The 15,503-nt window shown below is 38.3% G+C and overlaps 1 long non-coding RNA gene across 1 annotated transcript; it reads left to right on the top strand.

The window, feature by feature from the left end:
* The first annotated feature begins 9,899 nt into the window (after window positions 1-9,899).
* Window positions 9,900-14,225, top strand: LOC141546671 (uncharacterized). Its single transcript, XR_012483378.1, has 3 exons — window positions 9,900-9,925; window positions 12,870-12,977; window positions 13,657-14,225. It is a non-coding gene; the product is annotated as an uncharacterized LOC141546671 (long non-coding RNA).
* The last annotated feature ends 1,278 nt before the right edge of the window (window positions 14,226-15,503 follow it).

The following is a 15,503-nucleotide window of genomic DNA, read 5'->3' as shown; positions in this document are numbered from 1 at the left end:
CCTTGTTTAATTGTGCTTTGCTTATTGAGTAGTCTAAGGCCTGATGGATGAGGTGGACTACCAAAGGAATGATACAGTCACAAAAGACACAGGGACCAGAATCTGGGGACATGAGTAGAAGCAGCCAGCGGGAAAGGGAGCTAAGCCCACATATTGCTCTTGGGATGGAGCCTAGGGCCAAGTTTATGTCCCCGGACCTCTTCATCAGGTACCTTTCATCTTGGACAATTTGAACACTGCAGATCTTGGATCCTTTTGTTAATTAGGCCAGGGTTGTCTGTACAAGACACATCCAATCTTAGGCCAAGGTTATCATGTTAGATCCATAGGATAGTAAGTCTGGAAGAGGTCACGAGCAACATGCCCTGAGAACAACATCTGCTTAATACACCAATAAATCTAATGTTGCAACAACTGGGGGAAGAGATTGAAGCTCACATTAAACAGAAGCATTTGCTTTGAGAAATTGTAGGGTAAAGACCCTTTTCAATGAAATAAAACGATGTGTTCCAATCGTCAAGCAGCCGAGTTCCCTGAATAAATCCAACCAATTTAAATCCAAGGCTAGGAACAGGCCAGGATGTCTGCTAAACTTTGCATGTATCCCAATTGGATCCTCCTCTCAAACCTGGAAGTGGAGGTATTCTTTTTTTCCCCCTTTCAAAAATGAGCTAGCTGGGCCCCCTCTCCCTTGGTGACAAGGCCAGTGAGCCTGAGGCCACATCTGGCTTCAGGCCTGGGATCTGTCTGCTGCACTGGGCATTTGATGAATGCTTGGTGACTAAAACCCAAGAACATTACCATTGCCTCACTGGCTCAGACCTCCAACTTACCCCTCCCCTCAGTAACCTGTCTCTGCCCCGTGAAGCCCAAGAGTGTGCCATGAACACTGGAGCGGCTACATCTCCTGGTAAGCAATGCACAATGAAGGAAAAGCACTCAGCGCCTTCCCATGCTAGTATCCCGGCAGCCGGGGAGCTCCTTCTCTGATCAGTGAGCATGGGTAAGATTTAGAGCCTTCCAGGTTGAGGAAGGGGCTCTAAGCTGTTTGCAGATACCCTCCTTAAAGGGTGCCAGAGTGACTCCCTACAATTATTGACCATTCTTCTATGCTTCATGATTGTCCTGAGTAATGGAATTTTTGAGTTTGCAGACTAAGAGGGATTAGAGCTTGGTGCTGTGGGATGCAAGGCCTCCCTTTGTTTGTCTGTGTGTGCCTTACATCCCAGGGAGTGCATTCGGTGGATCTATGAGAAATTATTCTGTCTGTATTAATAAATACACCCAGGCTTTTAAAGAAGTAATTGGCAACAGAGAAGCAACAAGTGCCTCTGGCATTGCCCACAGAAATAGAACTGGTTCTTCACCAGCTCCAAGGTGGAGGCTGATAGTTCTGTATGGGTTCCTCACAGAACCACAGTTCAAGTAACCAAGGAGTAGGCCTGGGGAGACTCAGCCAGGTCTATTCCTCCTTCAGTTTCCCAAGGAATTCAGAGCAACTTCAGCTTGGAACAGAGTGTCCTCATAAAGAATGGAGACATTTCCAGGAGTGGAGAGAGGGGGAAAATTCCAAGTTCCTAGTGCACAGGTTCTCAACCTGGGATATATCACGTTTATTTTCAAAACTAATTTTAATAATGAATGTCGAAAACTGTCTTTACCTGTATTTGGAAAAAATAAAATACTATTGAGAAAAAAACATTTTAAAACAGTATTTCAGTAATCGTGATTCCCTCGTTATCCTGTTCCTTTGTTTTAAGCATTTAAAAACGTCTATTCCTAGAAGAGGCATTCAGCAGTAAGTCAAAAAAGTCCATGATCCAAAAAAGTTAAGAAAGAAAAGATGATTAAAAGAAGTCAGGACTCGACTTTAGACTCTGTCTACTACTGTGTGCCTGTAGTTGTCTGTATTTGAAACAAAAATTGTTAGTCTTAAAAATGAAAAGGGAGAACTCACCCCTAATGAAGAGGAAATTAGAACAATAGTTAGGAGCTACTTTGCCCAACTTTACGGCAATAAATTCGATAACTTAAATGAAGTGGAAGAATACCTTCAAAAATAAGCTTGCCCAGACTAACAGAGGAAGAAGGAAATAGTCTGAATAGTCCCATTTCAGAAAAAGCAATAGAAGAAGCTATTAACCAACTCCCTAAGAAAAAATAATCCCCAGCACCAGATGGATTTACATGTGAATTCTACCAAAAATTTAAAAAACAACTCCAATGTTATAGAAACTATTTGAAAAAATAGGGATTGAAGGAGTCCTACCAAATTCCTTTTATGACACAGACATGGTACTGATACCTAAACCAGGTAGGCTGAAAACAGAGAAACAAAATTATAGACCAATCTCCCTAATGATGCTAAAATCTTAAATAAAATATTATCCAAAAGACTACAGAAAACCCTCCCCAGGATGATAAACTATGGCCAAGTGGGATTTATACCAGGAATGCAGGGCTGGTTCAATATTAGGAACACTATTTGTATAATCAACTATATCAATAACCAAATTAACAAAAACCATATGATCATCTCAATAGATGAAGAAAAAGCATTTCATAAAATCCAACATCCATTCCTACTACAAACCTTTGAGAGTACAGGAATAAATGGACTATTCCTTAAAATCATGATTATATATTTAAAACTGTCAGTAAACATCATATGTAATGGTGATACACTGGAACCTTTCCCAGTAAGATAAGGAGTGAAACAACGGTTGCTCACTATCACCATTACTATTCCATATTGTATTAGAAATGCTAGCCTGGGCAATAAGAGCCCAGAGAGATTCCAGGAATTAGAGTAGCTAATGAGGAAATCAAACTATCACTCTTTGCAGATGACATGATGGTATACTTAGAGAACCCCTAAGACTCTGCTAAAAAGCTATTAGAATTAATTCAGAACTTTAGCAAAGTTTCAAGATACAAAATAAATCCACCTAAATCCTCAGCATTTTTACATATTACCAACACAATCCAACAGCAAGAGATACAAAGAGAAATTCCATTCCAAACAAATGTTGAGAGTATAAAGTATTTGGGAATCCATCTACCAAAGAATAGTCAGGAATTATATGAGAAAAATTACAAAACACTTGCCACAAAAATGAAGTCAGATTTAAATAATTGGAAAGACATTCAGTGCTCTTGGATAAGCAGAGCGAATATTATCGAGATGACAATCCTCTCTAAATTAATCTATTTATTTAGTGCTACACCAATCAGAAACTATTTTAATGACCTAGAAAAAATAACAACAACATTCATAGGAAAGAAGAAAAGGTTGAGAATTGCAAGGGAAGTAATGAGAAAAAAAAATAATCAAATGAAGGTAGCCTAGCTGTACCTGATCTAAAGTATATTATAAAGCAGCAGTCACCAAAACCATTGGGTGTTGGCTAATAAATAGACTAGTTGATCAGTGGAATAGGTTAGCTTCACAGGGCAAGATATTGAATAAAAATAGCAATCTAGTTTTTGACAAACCCAAAGATCCCAGATTTTGGAATACGTATTCATTATTTGACAGAAACTGCTGGGAAAACTGGAAATTATTATGGTAGAAACTAGGCATGGACCCACACTTAACAGCAAATAGGGAGAAAAGATCAAAATGGGTCCATGAGTTAGGAATAAAGAATGAGATCATAAATAAATTAGAGGAACAAAGGATAGTTTATCTCTCAGACTTGTGGAGGAAATATAACTTGCGCAGATTAACAGAGGAAGAAGTAAGAAGTCTAAATAGTCCCATTTCGGAAAAAGAAATAGAACAATTTATTAACCAACACCCTAAGAAAAAATCCTCAGGAAGAGATGGATTGACATATGAATTCTACCAAACATTTAAAGAACAACTAACTCTAATACTATATAAACTATTTGAAAAAAAAAATGAATTGAAGGAGGCCTACCAAATTCCTTTTATGCCCCAGACATGGTACTGATACCTAAAACCAGGTAGATTGTAAACAGAGAAAGAAAACTAAAGACCATTTTCCTTCTTGAATATTGATGCTAAAATCTTAAATAAGATATTAGCAAAAAGACTTCAGAGAATCATCCCCAGGATAATACACTACGATCAAGCAGGATTTATACCTGCAGTGCTGGGTTGGTTTAATATTGGGAAAACTATTAGTATAATTGTCCATATTAATAATCAAATTACTAAAAACCATATGATCTTCTCAATAGATGCAGAAAAAGCATTTGATCAAATCCAACATCCATTCCTACAAAAAAAGACTTGAGAGTATAGGAATAAATGAACTATTCCTTAAAATGATAAGGAACCTATATTTAAAACCGTCAGCAAATATCTTAGGAACTTTTCCCTGTAAGATAAGGAGTGAAACAAGGTTTCCCACTATCACCATTACTATTCAATATAGTACTACAAACGCTAGCCTCGGCAAAAAGAGCCGAGAAAGAGATTCAAAAATTAAGAGTAGGAAATGAGGAAATAAAACTATCAATCTTTGCAGATGACATTATGGTATACTTAGAGAACCCCAAAGACTCTGCTAAAAAAGCTATTATAAACAATTCAGAACTTTAGCAAAATTGCAGGATACAAAATAAATCCACAGAAATCCTCAGCATTTTTATACATTAGCAACACAATCCAACAGCAAGAGACACAAAGAGAAATTCCATTCAAAATAACTGTCGATAGTACAAAATATTTGGGAATATATCTAACAAAGGAAAGTCAGGAGCAAAATTACGAAACACTTGCCAGAAAAATGAAGTCAGATTTAAATAATTAGAAAGATGTTCAATGCTTTTGGATAGGCCGAGAGAATATAATGAAGATGACAATACTCCCTAAACTAATCTATTTATTCAGTGCTATACCAATCTGACTCCCAAGGAACTTTTTTAAAGACCTAGAAAAAATAACAACAGAATTCATATGGAACAACAGAAGTTCAAGAATTTCAAGGTAAGTAATGAAAAAAAAAAGGAAGGTGGTCTAGCTGTCTAGCTGTACCTGATATAGAACTATATTATAAAGCAACAGTCACCAAAACCATTTGGTATTGCTTAAGAAATAGACTAGTTGTTCAGTGGAGTAGCATAGGTTCACAGGGCAAGATAGTGAATAAAAATAGCAATCTAGTGTTTGACAAACCCAGAGATCCCAACTTTTGGCATAAGAATTCATTATTTGACAAAAACTGCTGGAAAAACTGGAAATTAGTATGGGAGAAACTAGGCATGGACCCACACTTAAGATCAAAATGGGTCCATGATTTAGGCATAAAGAACGAGGTCATAAATAAATTAGAGGAACATAGGATAGTTTACATCTCAGACTTGTGGAGGAGGAAGGATTATGTGACCAAAGGAGACCTAGAGATCATTATTGATCACAAAATAGAAAATTTAGGTTACATCAAATTAAAAAGTTATCACAGGGGGGGGAAAACTAATGCCAGGAAGATTAGAAGGGAAGTAACCAATTGGGAAAACATTTTTACAGTTAAAGGTTCTGAGAAAGGCCTCACTTCCAAGATATAGAGAGAATTGATGCTAATTTATAAGAAAACAAGCCATTCTCAAATTGAAAAAGGGTGAAAGGATATGGACAATTTTCAGATGATGAAATTAAAACTATTTCCACTCACAAGTTCCAAATCACAAGTGTGAGATACCACTACACACCTGTCACATTCGTTAAGATGACAGGAAAAAACAATGATGAATGTTGGAGGGGCTGTGAGAAAATTGGGAAAATGATGCCTTGCTGGTGGAGTTGTGAAAGAATCCAACCATTCTGCAGAGCAATCTGGAATTATGCCCCAAAAGTTATCAAAATCTGCCAATCCGTTGACCTAGCAGTGCTACTACGGGGCTTATATCCCAAAGAAATCCTAAAGAAGGGAAAATGACTTGTATGTGCCAAAATGTTTGTGGCAGCACTTTTCGTAGTGGCTAGAAACTGGACAATGAACGGATGTCCATCAATTGGAGAATGGTTGGGTAAATTATGGTATAAGAATGTTATGCAATATTCTTGTTCTGTAAGAAATGACCAACAGGAGGAAAACAGAGAGGCTTGGAGAGACTTACATCAACTGATGCTGAGTCAAACGAGCAGAACTAGGAGATCATTATACACTTCAACAATGATACTGTATGAGGTTGTGTTCGAATGGAAGTGGATATCTTCAACATAGACAATAGCTAATACAAGTCCACTTGATCAATGATGGAGAGAATCAGCTACACCCAGAACCTGAACACTGGGATATGTAAAGTGAGAGCATTTTGTTTGTTTGCTTTTTATTTTTCTTCACAGATTATTTTTACCTTCCGAATACAATTCTTCCTTTGCAATAACAACAACAATAAAATTTGGTTCTGCACATATATATTGTACCAAGAATATACTATAAGATATTTAAATATGTATGGCAATGCCTGCCGTCTATGGGAGGGCCTAGTGGGGAAGTACGGGAATAATTCAGAACAGAAAGGAGTACAAGGGATAATGTTGTAAAGAAAAATATGCCAGTGTACTGTCAAAAAAAATGTGCTATAATCAAAAATCAATAAAAAATAATGATAACTTGCTGGCATTTGTACTATTTTATAATTATAATCTCATTTGACTCTCACAACAACTTAGGCAATAGAGATTATTGTAAACAACGTTTCACTATTGAGCAAACTGAGAGCAGATGTAAAATGACTTGTTTAAGGTCAAAATATATAGTAAGTTTTGGAAGAAAAATTGGAACTCTAAGTCTTCCTGCCTTGAAGCCCCTGCCCTCTATCAGCTGTACAATCTCACTTTCACCCTTTCTGGTGTTGTAATAGTTAAGTTGTCGGCTCCCTTCTAGGAGAAGAAATTGGTCATGGCACTAGAAAAATTTAACAGTACTCACAGTAGGAGTAATAATAGTAATAGAAGTAAGAGTAGCAATAGTAGTAGTAGTAGTAGTAGTAGTAGTAGTAGTAGTAGTAGTAGTAGTGGTAGTAGTAGTACTAGTGGTAGTGCTAGTAGTAATTATAGTAATAGTAGGGACCAAGGAGTAGTTTTAGTAGTAGGAGGTGGAGGAGTAGAAGAAGTAGGAGTAGTATGAGTAGTAACAGGAATAGGAGTAGGAATAATAGTAGTAGAAGTAGTAGTAATAGCAACAGTAATGATGATAGGAATAGGAGTTACACTATAGTAGGAGTAGGAGTAGGAGTAGGAGGAGTAGTAGTAGTAGTAATAGTAATAATAAAAGTGGTAGTAGAAATAATAGTAGTAGTGGTAGTAAAAGGAGTATGAATAGGAATAGGAGCAATGATAGTACTAGTAGCAGGAGGAAGAGATCTACAAGGAATAATAACAGTAATAAGAGTGGCAGTAATTGTAGTAGTTGGTGGAAGAGTAATAGTAGTAATCATAGGAGTAATACTAATAGGAGTAGGAAGAGGAGTAATAGTAGAAATAGTAGTAATAATAATAGGGGTAAGAGTACAAGTAATAATAGTAGTAGTAAGAGAATTATCTGACCTTTACACAGTGCTTCACCATCTCCCGAATTCTATAGATCATCTCCTCAAATGCTACCCCTAAGGCTCAGACCAAGTCTTGTGGGAACAGCCAGACTCTCCCATCCTTGGGCCAGGGAGATGCATGTCCTGTTATTTCGGGTTCGGTACCTGTGTTCCAGGCTTCAGGGAAGAAACGAGATCTTTCAACATTTTGGCTTCTGATATCGTCACCCCACCAACCACAAAGAGGATCTGGAGTGGATGGTCACCGGGATGAGGGCGGCCCACCTCTAACAGTCACCACAACAAGGATGGGGTCAGCCCTCAGAAGGGAATGCCAGGTTAATGTTGCTACAAATGAACTATATAAAATCCAAGAGAAAATATATGACTCATTAATGATCAAATACAGATCTTACATTAGGACACAATGTTGCTAGATTTTCACTGTGGAATCACAATTTTAGAACTGGAAATGTAGTTTCCTAGTGGTCATGGAGCTCAACTATCTCATTTAACATGTGAGGAAATTGAGGCTCAGGGAGTTTAAAGTGATAATATAAAGTCATGAAAGTAAGAAATAAACAGCAGAGCAAAATACCACTTGTTTAATGTTACTTTATTACAGTGTCTTTCCCCTACCCCATCCCACCACCTTTTTTTTTTTTTAAGAGTAAATATGTTTAGTTATAGGTTAGAAGATTGGAGTATGGAAATATACACACACATATATGGACACCCATACACCCATATATAATGAACACTTAGAGGTAACACGATAGTATTAACAGGATCTGTTTGAATCTTGTCTCTGCCACTTACAACTTGTATGCGCTTGAACAATATATTAACTATACTAAACCTCCTTGTGTCTCAGTGACTTTCTTTGTAAAATTTGGAAGTAGAAACCCTGAAATATTGCTGCCAGCTCAAAATCCACGATGCTGTGACTCTACTTGAAAACAAATAGTTCTCAGAGCCTTATCCTCTGTGGAGCAAACATGATTGTATCATTCCCAATTTACAGAGGAGGAAATTGAGGCAAACACAGATTAAGTGACTTGCCCAGAGTCCTACAGCTGGTGTTTGAAATCAGTTGCTGATTCAAGGGAGGTCCAACAGTGTTATCCACTGAACCAGCCAGCTGCCTATAATTTTAGAAAAAGTCTTCATCTATATGTAATTGAATTTAACAAGCATTTATGAAACCTCTAATATGAGCAAGTCATCTTTTTTCTGGGAACCAGCCATAGGATGAGGAAAAAGAAAAGAGTTTCCGAACTAAAAGAATTTGCTTTTGTTTGTTTGTTTGCTTTTAAGTGTAGGCTCTCTATTTCCCAGATTATTTGTACTTCTAGTATATATATATAGGGCTAGTCAGCAACCAGGCCCTACCTTGATCTCCTATTAACACTGACTGCAGGAGGGAAGCTGCAGGTACATTATCTCTATGTAGATGCTTTACCTTCATGAACAGGTTAAATCCCGTTTTAAGTCGATCCCGAGGCTTAAGATGCGTTCAATATCGCCAGCATCTGGTCACAACTGGTTCAGTATCTCCTCTGCTTCAGCAGTGGCTTATAGGATGCCTGAAAAGGTAAAATGTTACAGCATAAGTGAAAGATATGTGTCCAATTGATCTACTAGAATAACCATCCACAAAATGCAATTTTGGGGGGGCGTGGGGGAAGAGGGGAAGAAAGAGAAGTCAACAATTTCCCAAGCCAGATAGAAAGCAACCATTTTAGCTTCTATAATATTGAAGAATAAAATATAATAGTTTAATACTGACGTGAAGGCAGTCTCAATCTATGACAGCAGCCCTTGGTATCATGCTGATGAGGGCCCAAATGGATCTCTCTCTCCAGTAATTTATTTACTGATTTACCTAACCCTCCATTGACTCCTTCATTATCTATGTATAATTTAAGGCAGCTATTCATTCTCTTCTGCCTATAAATCTCTTTTCTACCTATAAATCTCGTTTCTTCTCCTAAATCACTTTTTTAACTATATATATCTCTTTTCTACCTATGTATCGCTTTTTTCATATAAATCTCTTTTCTAACTATAAATCACTTTTTTTTTCCTATAAATATCTTTTCTACCTATAAACTTTTCTACTATAAATCTATCTTTTCACTTATCTACCGATCATTATCTATTTAACTATGCATCAAGTGTATCTATTGAATCTATTTGTTTACCCTATCTATCCCATCTATCTATCAGCACTTATCTATGTATCTAGTCTATTAGTCTATTTGTCCACTCATCTATTCTTCTATTCACATACTACTCCCTTGGCTGTCAGGATCCAACTGGGTTGTTGGGGAGAGAACATCCCCTTTAAGTCAGAAAACCTTGGGTGTTCTCAGGCGTGTCACAATGGGCATGACACAATGAGGTCTCCATGGAGAAGGTAAGCAAAGCAAATGCTCATCAGATGAGGGTAGTGCTCACCTGGTATGTGGGTTTTTTTTCTTTTTAAAAATTGTTTGAGGAAAGCTTTTTATTTACAAAACATATGAAGGGGTAAGTTTTTAACACTGACCCTTGCAAAACCTTCTCTTCCAACTTTTCCCCTCCTTCCTTCCACCTCTTCCCCTAGATGACAGGGAAGATGACAGGGGATTCACATGTTAAATATATGAAAATATATGCTTAATCCAAAGTATGTAAAAATATTTATACAATTATCTTGCTTATGCATAGATTGTCTTCCTAGTTCTTTTTGTTGACATCATTTTCCCCAATAGAATATAAACTTTGCGGGCAAGACCATTTTGTTTTTACCTTTATGTCTCCAGGGTCTAGTGAAATATACGACCCCTAGTAAGTATGTAATATATGTTTGCTCCTTGTTTAATTGAGCTTTGCTGATTGAGTAGTCTAAGGAAGATGGATGAGGTGGGCTACCAGATGAATGATATGGTCACAAAGGACACAGGGACCAGAAACTGGGGACATGAGTAGAAGCACCAGCGGGAAAGGGAGCCAAGCCCACATATTGCTCTTGGGATGGAGCCTAGGGTTTGGCTGCAAAGCAGAAGGAGCTAGGGCCACGGTTAAGACCCCAGACCGCTTCATCCGGTACCTTTCATCATGTAGAATTTGGAAAACACCCCATTGAACGCTGCAGATCTAGAATCCCCTTGTTAATTAGGCCAGGGTTGTCTGTACAAGACAAGATCTGTTTCAATCTCGCCTCTATTTTGCTGACCTGTTGCCTCAGTTTCTTTAACTGAGAGAGTGGATATTAGCACCTACCTCCCAGTGATGTTCAGGAGAGAATATGTGTAAAGTGCTTAGCACAGTGCTTGGTACATAGGAGTTTAATAAATGCTTGTTTCCTTAATAAATATTGGTAAATCGGAAGTGATTCGAAGTGGAAAAATGGCAGAGCTACCAAGGAAAAACTCCAACAGTTCTTGCCCTCAAGAAGGTGGTTTTCTGTAGATGAGACCCTCCAAGCCCAAGCCCAGAAGTGGAAAGCCCAAGATGGAGGATGAGAAGGTGCTGTCAGAGAGCAATCCAGACCTCCTCCTCTTCCACCCCCTGGGAGGATTCCCAAGGCCAAGCTAAGGACTAGCTCTGGAAGCCGGCTTGACTGGCTTGTCCAGGGTCTTCTGGGGCCCTTCAGCCAATTAAGGCTGCATCCTGCTTGGGAGTTAGTTTGGTTTCATTTTCTTGCCAGAGCCTGTACATCAATTCCCAAGAGGTATTGTTCCAGCTTTATCAATCAGTGCAAACATCTTTTGTGGCTAACCTGACGTTTGCCACTATCTATGGAATCAAATCAGACGGGGTTTTCCCATCTCCAATCTTGCCGTCTCCAGAGCACCCATTTGCTTTTCTAGCACTCTTACTATCCCCCTTCTTCATCCAGGGGATTTAGGTTCCCAGCTTCTGAAGAAAGGTTAGATTTTCAGAAACAGAAGTTTGACATTTCAGTCATATAGATTATAATGAGCACAAGTCAGGCAGAAGAAACTTCAAAGGGGGAATGGGGGGCTCTAGCACAAGCCTGTGGGGACACCAATTATTTTCTGGCTCAGCCTTCCCCTAGAGCTGAGGGGAAGCACCTGGATGCAAATCTCTAAGCCAGTCCCTTGTCATTCTGAATTGCCCTTCTGGTGTAGAATGGCTGCTCTGCTCCTCCAGGAAGATCCAAAAGACTTCAGCAGGGCCAGTTCCAAGCTTCTCTGGAACTTCTCTGGCTAGAACACAACAGCCCTGCTGCTTGTTAACCCCCACTACCTCTTTGCTCCCAGATTTTCAGACGGTCCCCAGCCTCTGATGGCAAAGGGCCTGCTTACAGTTTTTTCACAATCTCAAAGAAGAACAAATCTGCCTCCCTCTCTTATTCCCAAACCCAGATAGGATAGCCAGCTTTACCCATCAGCAGTATGGGCTAGCTGCAAATAAGGGAAAAATGTTGTTTACCCAATAAGTTTGCCAACAAGTATTTCTTTAGGATTAACCAGCTGGCAAATATAATCATCAGAAAGTAAAGAAGAAACTGGGAAATATCACTAATCATGTGGGAGCTGAAAGAATGACAACTTGAAACTTTTGGAAACAGAAAAAAAACATTTTTTATTTTTAAAAACACATCAAACTCAGAAACATCATCTCTCCCCTTCCCCCCACCAGTACAATAAACTCCAAAGTATAGATATCAAAACTCCCCAACAATCAAACTCAGAAACATCCTCTCTCCCCTTCCCCCCACCAGTGCAATAAACTCCAAAGTATAGATCAAAACTCCCCAACAACAATCTAAATCCCGTTTCAAGTAGATTTCCAAAGACATGTTTTCAATATCTCCAGAATCTGGTCACTCTGGCTTCAGTATCTCCTTTGCTTCATTATTGGCTTATAGGTTGCCTGAAAAGATAAAATGTGAAAGCATAAGTGAAAGATATGTGTCCATTTGATATACTGGAAAAACCATCCACGAACTGCAATATTTTTGGGGGGGTTGTATGTATATTTTAATCCAGCTATTCATTCTCTTCTGCCTATAAATCTCTTTTCTACTTCTAAATCCCTTTTTTTAATCTAAATATCTCTTTTCTACCTATAAATGGCTTTTCTTCCTATAGAGCTGTTTGCTACCTATAAATCACTTTTCTTCCTATAAATCACTTTTCTACCTATAAACTTTTCTACTATAAATCTATCTTTTCACTTATCTATCCATCATTATCTTTTTAACTATGCATTAAGTGTATCTATTCAATCTATTTGTTTATCTTCTCTATCCCATTCATCCATCACCAGGAATCTATGTATCTAGTCTATCAGTCTATTAGTCCACTCATGCATTCTTCTATTCACATACTACTCCCTTTTCCTGTCAGGATCCAACTGGGTTGTTGGGAAGAGAACATCACCTTGAAGTCAGAAAACTTTGGGTGTTCTCCGGCATGTCACAATGAGCATCACACAATGAGGTCTCCATGGCCAAGGTAAGCAAGTCAACTGCTCATCTGATGAGGATTGTGCTCAGGCTTTATGCGCAAGTCTTCTTTTAACAATATTTTTTAGGAAACCTCTTTATTTAGAAAACATATGGACTTCCGGACAAAGGAGTAGTGGCAGTAGTAGGAGGTGGAGGCGTAGAAGAAGTAGGAGTAGTATGAGTAGTAACAGTAATAGGAAGAGGAATAAAAGTAGTGATAGAAGTAGTAAAAAGAGTAGTAATGATAAAAGTAATAGTAATGGTAGTAGTACTAATAATAATAGGAGTAGGAATAATAGTAGTAGAAGAAGTAGTAATAGCAACAGTAATAATGATAGGAATAGGAGTGACACTAGTAGGAGTAGGAGTAGCAGTAGCAGTAGGAGTAATAGTAATAGTAAAAGTGGTAGTAGAAATAATAGTAGTAGTGGTAGTAAAAGGAGTATTAATAGGAATAGGAGCAATGATAGTACTAGTAGCAGGAGGAAGAGATCTAGAAGGAATAATAACAATAATAAGAGTGGCAGTAATTGTAGTAGTTGGTGGAAGAGTAATAGTAGTAATCGTAGGAGTAATACTAATAGGAGTAGGAAGAGGAGTAATAGTAGAAATAGTAGTAAGAATAATAGGGGTAAGAGTACAAGTAATAATAGTAGTAGTAAGAGAATTATCTGACCTTTACACAGTGCTTCACCATCTCCCGAATTCTATAGATCATCTCCTCAAATGCTACCCCTAAGGCTCAGACCAAGTCTTGTGGGAACAGCCAGACTCTCCCATCCTTGGGCCAGGGAGATGCATGTCCTGTTATTTCGGGTTCGGTACCTGTGTTCCAGGCTTCAGGGAAGAAACGAGATCTTTCAACATTTTGGCTTCTGATATTGTCACCCCACCAACCACAAAGAGGATCTGGAGTGGATGGTCACCGGGATGAGGGCGGCCCACCTCTAACAGTCACCACAACAAGGATGGGGTCAGCCCTCAGAAGGGAATGCCAGGTTAATGTTGCTACAAATGAACTATATAAAATCCAAGAGAAAATATATGACTCATTAATGATCAAATACAGATCTTACATTAGGACACAATGTTGCTAGATTTTCACTGTGGAATCACAATTTTAGAACTGGAAATGTAGTTTCCTAGTGGTCATGGAGCTCAACTATCTCATTTAACATGTGAGGAAACTGAGGCTCAGGGAGTTTAAAGTGATAATATAAAGTCATGAAAGTAAGAAATAAACAGCAGAGCAAAATACCACTTGTTTAATGTTACTTTATTACAGTGTCTTTCCCCTACCCCATCCCACCACTTTTTTTTTTTTTAAGAGTAAATATGTTTAGTTATAGGTTAGAAGATTGGAGTATGGAAATATACACACACATATATGGACACCCATACACCCATATATAATGAACACTTAGAGGTAACACGATAGTATTAACAGGATCTGTTTGAATCTTGTCTCTGCCACTTACAACTTGTATGCGCTTGAACAATATATTAACTATACTAAACCTCCTTGTGTCTCAGTGACTTTCTTTGTAAAATATGGAAGTAGAAACCCTGAAATATTGCTGCCAGCTCAAAATCCACGATGCTGTGACTCTACTTGAAAACAAATAGTTCTCAGAGCCTTATCCTCTGTGGAGCAAACATGATTGTATCATTCCCAATTTACAGAGGAGGAAATTGAGGCAAACACAGATTAAGTGACTTGCCCAGAGTCCTACAGCTGGTGTTTGAAATCAGTTGCTGATTCAAGGGAGGTCCAACAGTGTTATCCACTGAACCAGCCAGCTGCCTATAATTTTAGAAAAAGTCTTCATCTATATGTAATTGAATTTAACAAGCATTTATGAAACCTCTAATATGAGCAAGTCATCTTTTTTCTGGGAACCAGCCATAGGATGAGGAAAAAGAAAAGAGTTTCCGAACTAAAAGAATTTGCTTTTGTTTGTTTGTTTGCTTTTAAGTGTAGGCTCTCTATTTCCCAGATTATTTGTACTTCTAGTATATATATATAGGGCTAGTCAGCAACCAGGCCCTACCTTGATCTCCTATTAACACTGACTGCAGGAGGGAAGCTGCAGGTACATTATCTCTATGTAGATGCTTTACCTTCATGAACAGGTTAAATCCCGTTTTAAGTCGATCCCGAGGCTTAAGATGCGTTCAATATCGCCAGCATCTGGTCACAACTGGTTCAGTATCTCCTCTGCTTCAGCAGTGGCTTATAGGATGCCTGAAAAGGTAAAATGTTACAGCATAAGTGAAAGATATGTGTCCAATTGATCTACTAGAATAACCATCCACAAAATGCAATTTTGGGGGGGAGTGGGGGAAGAGGGGAAGAAAGAGAAGTCAACAATTTCCCAAGCCAGATAGAAAGCAACCATTTTAGCTTCTATAATATTGAAGAATAAAATATAATAGTTTAATACTGACGTGAAGGCAGTCTCAATCTATGACAGCAGCCCTTGGTATCATGCTGATGAGGGCCCAAATGGATCTCTCTCTCCAGTAATTTATT

This window comes from Sminthopsis crassicaudata, chromosome 6 (assembly GCF_048593235.1).
Source record: "Sminthopsis crassicaudata isolate SCR6 chromosome 6, ASM4859323v1, whole genome shotgun sequence".
NCBI lineage: Eukaryota > Metazoa > Chordata > Mammalia > Dasyuromorphia > Dasyuridae > Sminthopsis > Sminthopsis crassicaudata.
This window is presented reverse-complemented; position numbering and strand designations above follow the sequence as displayed.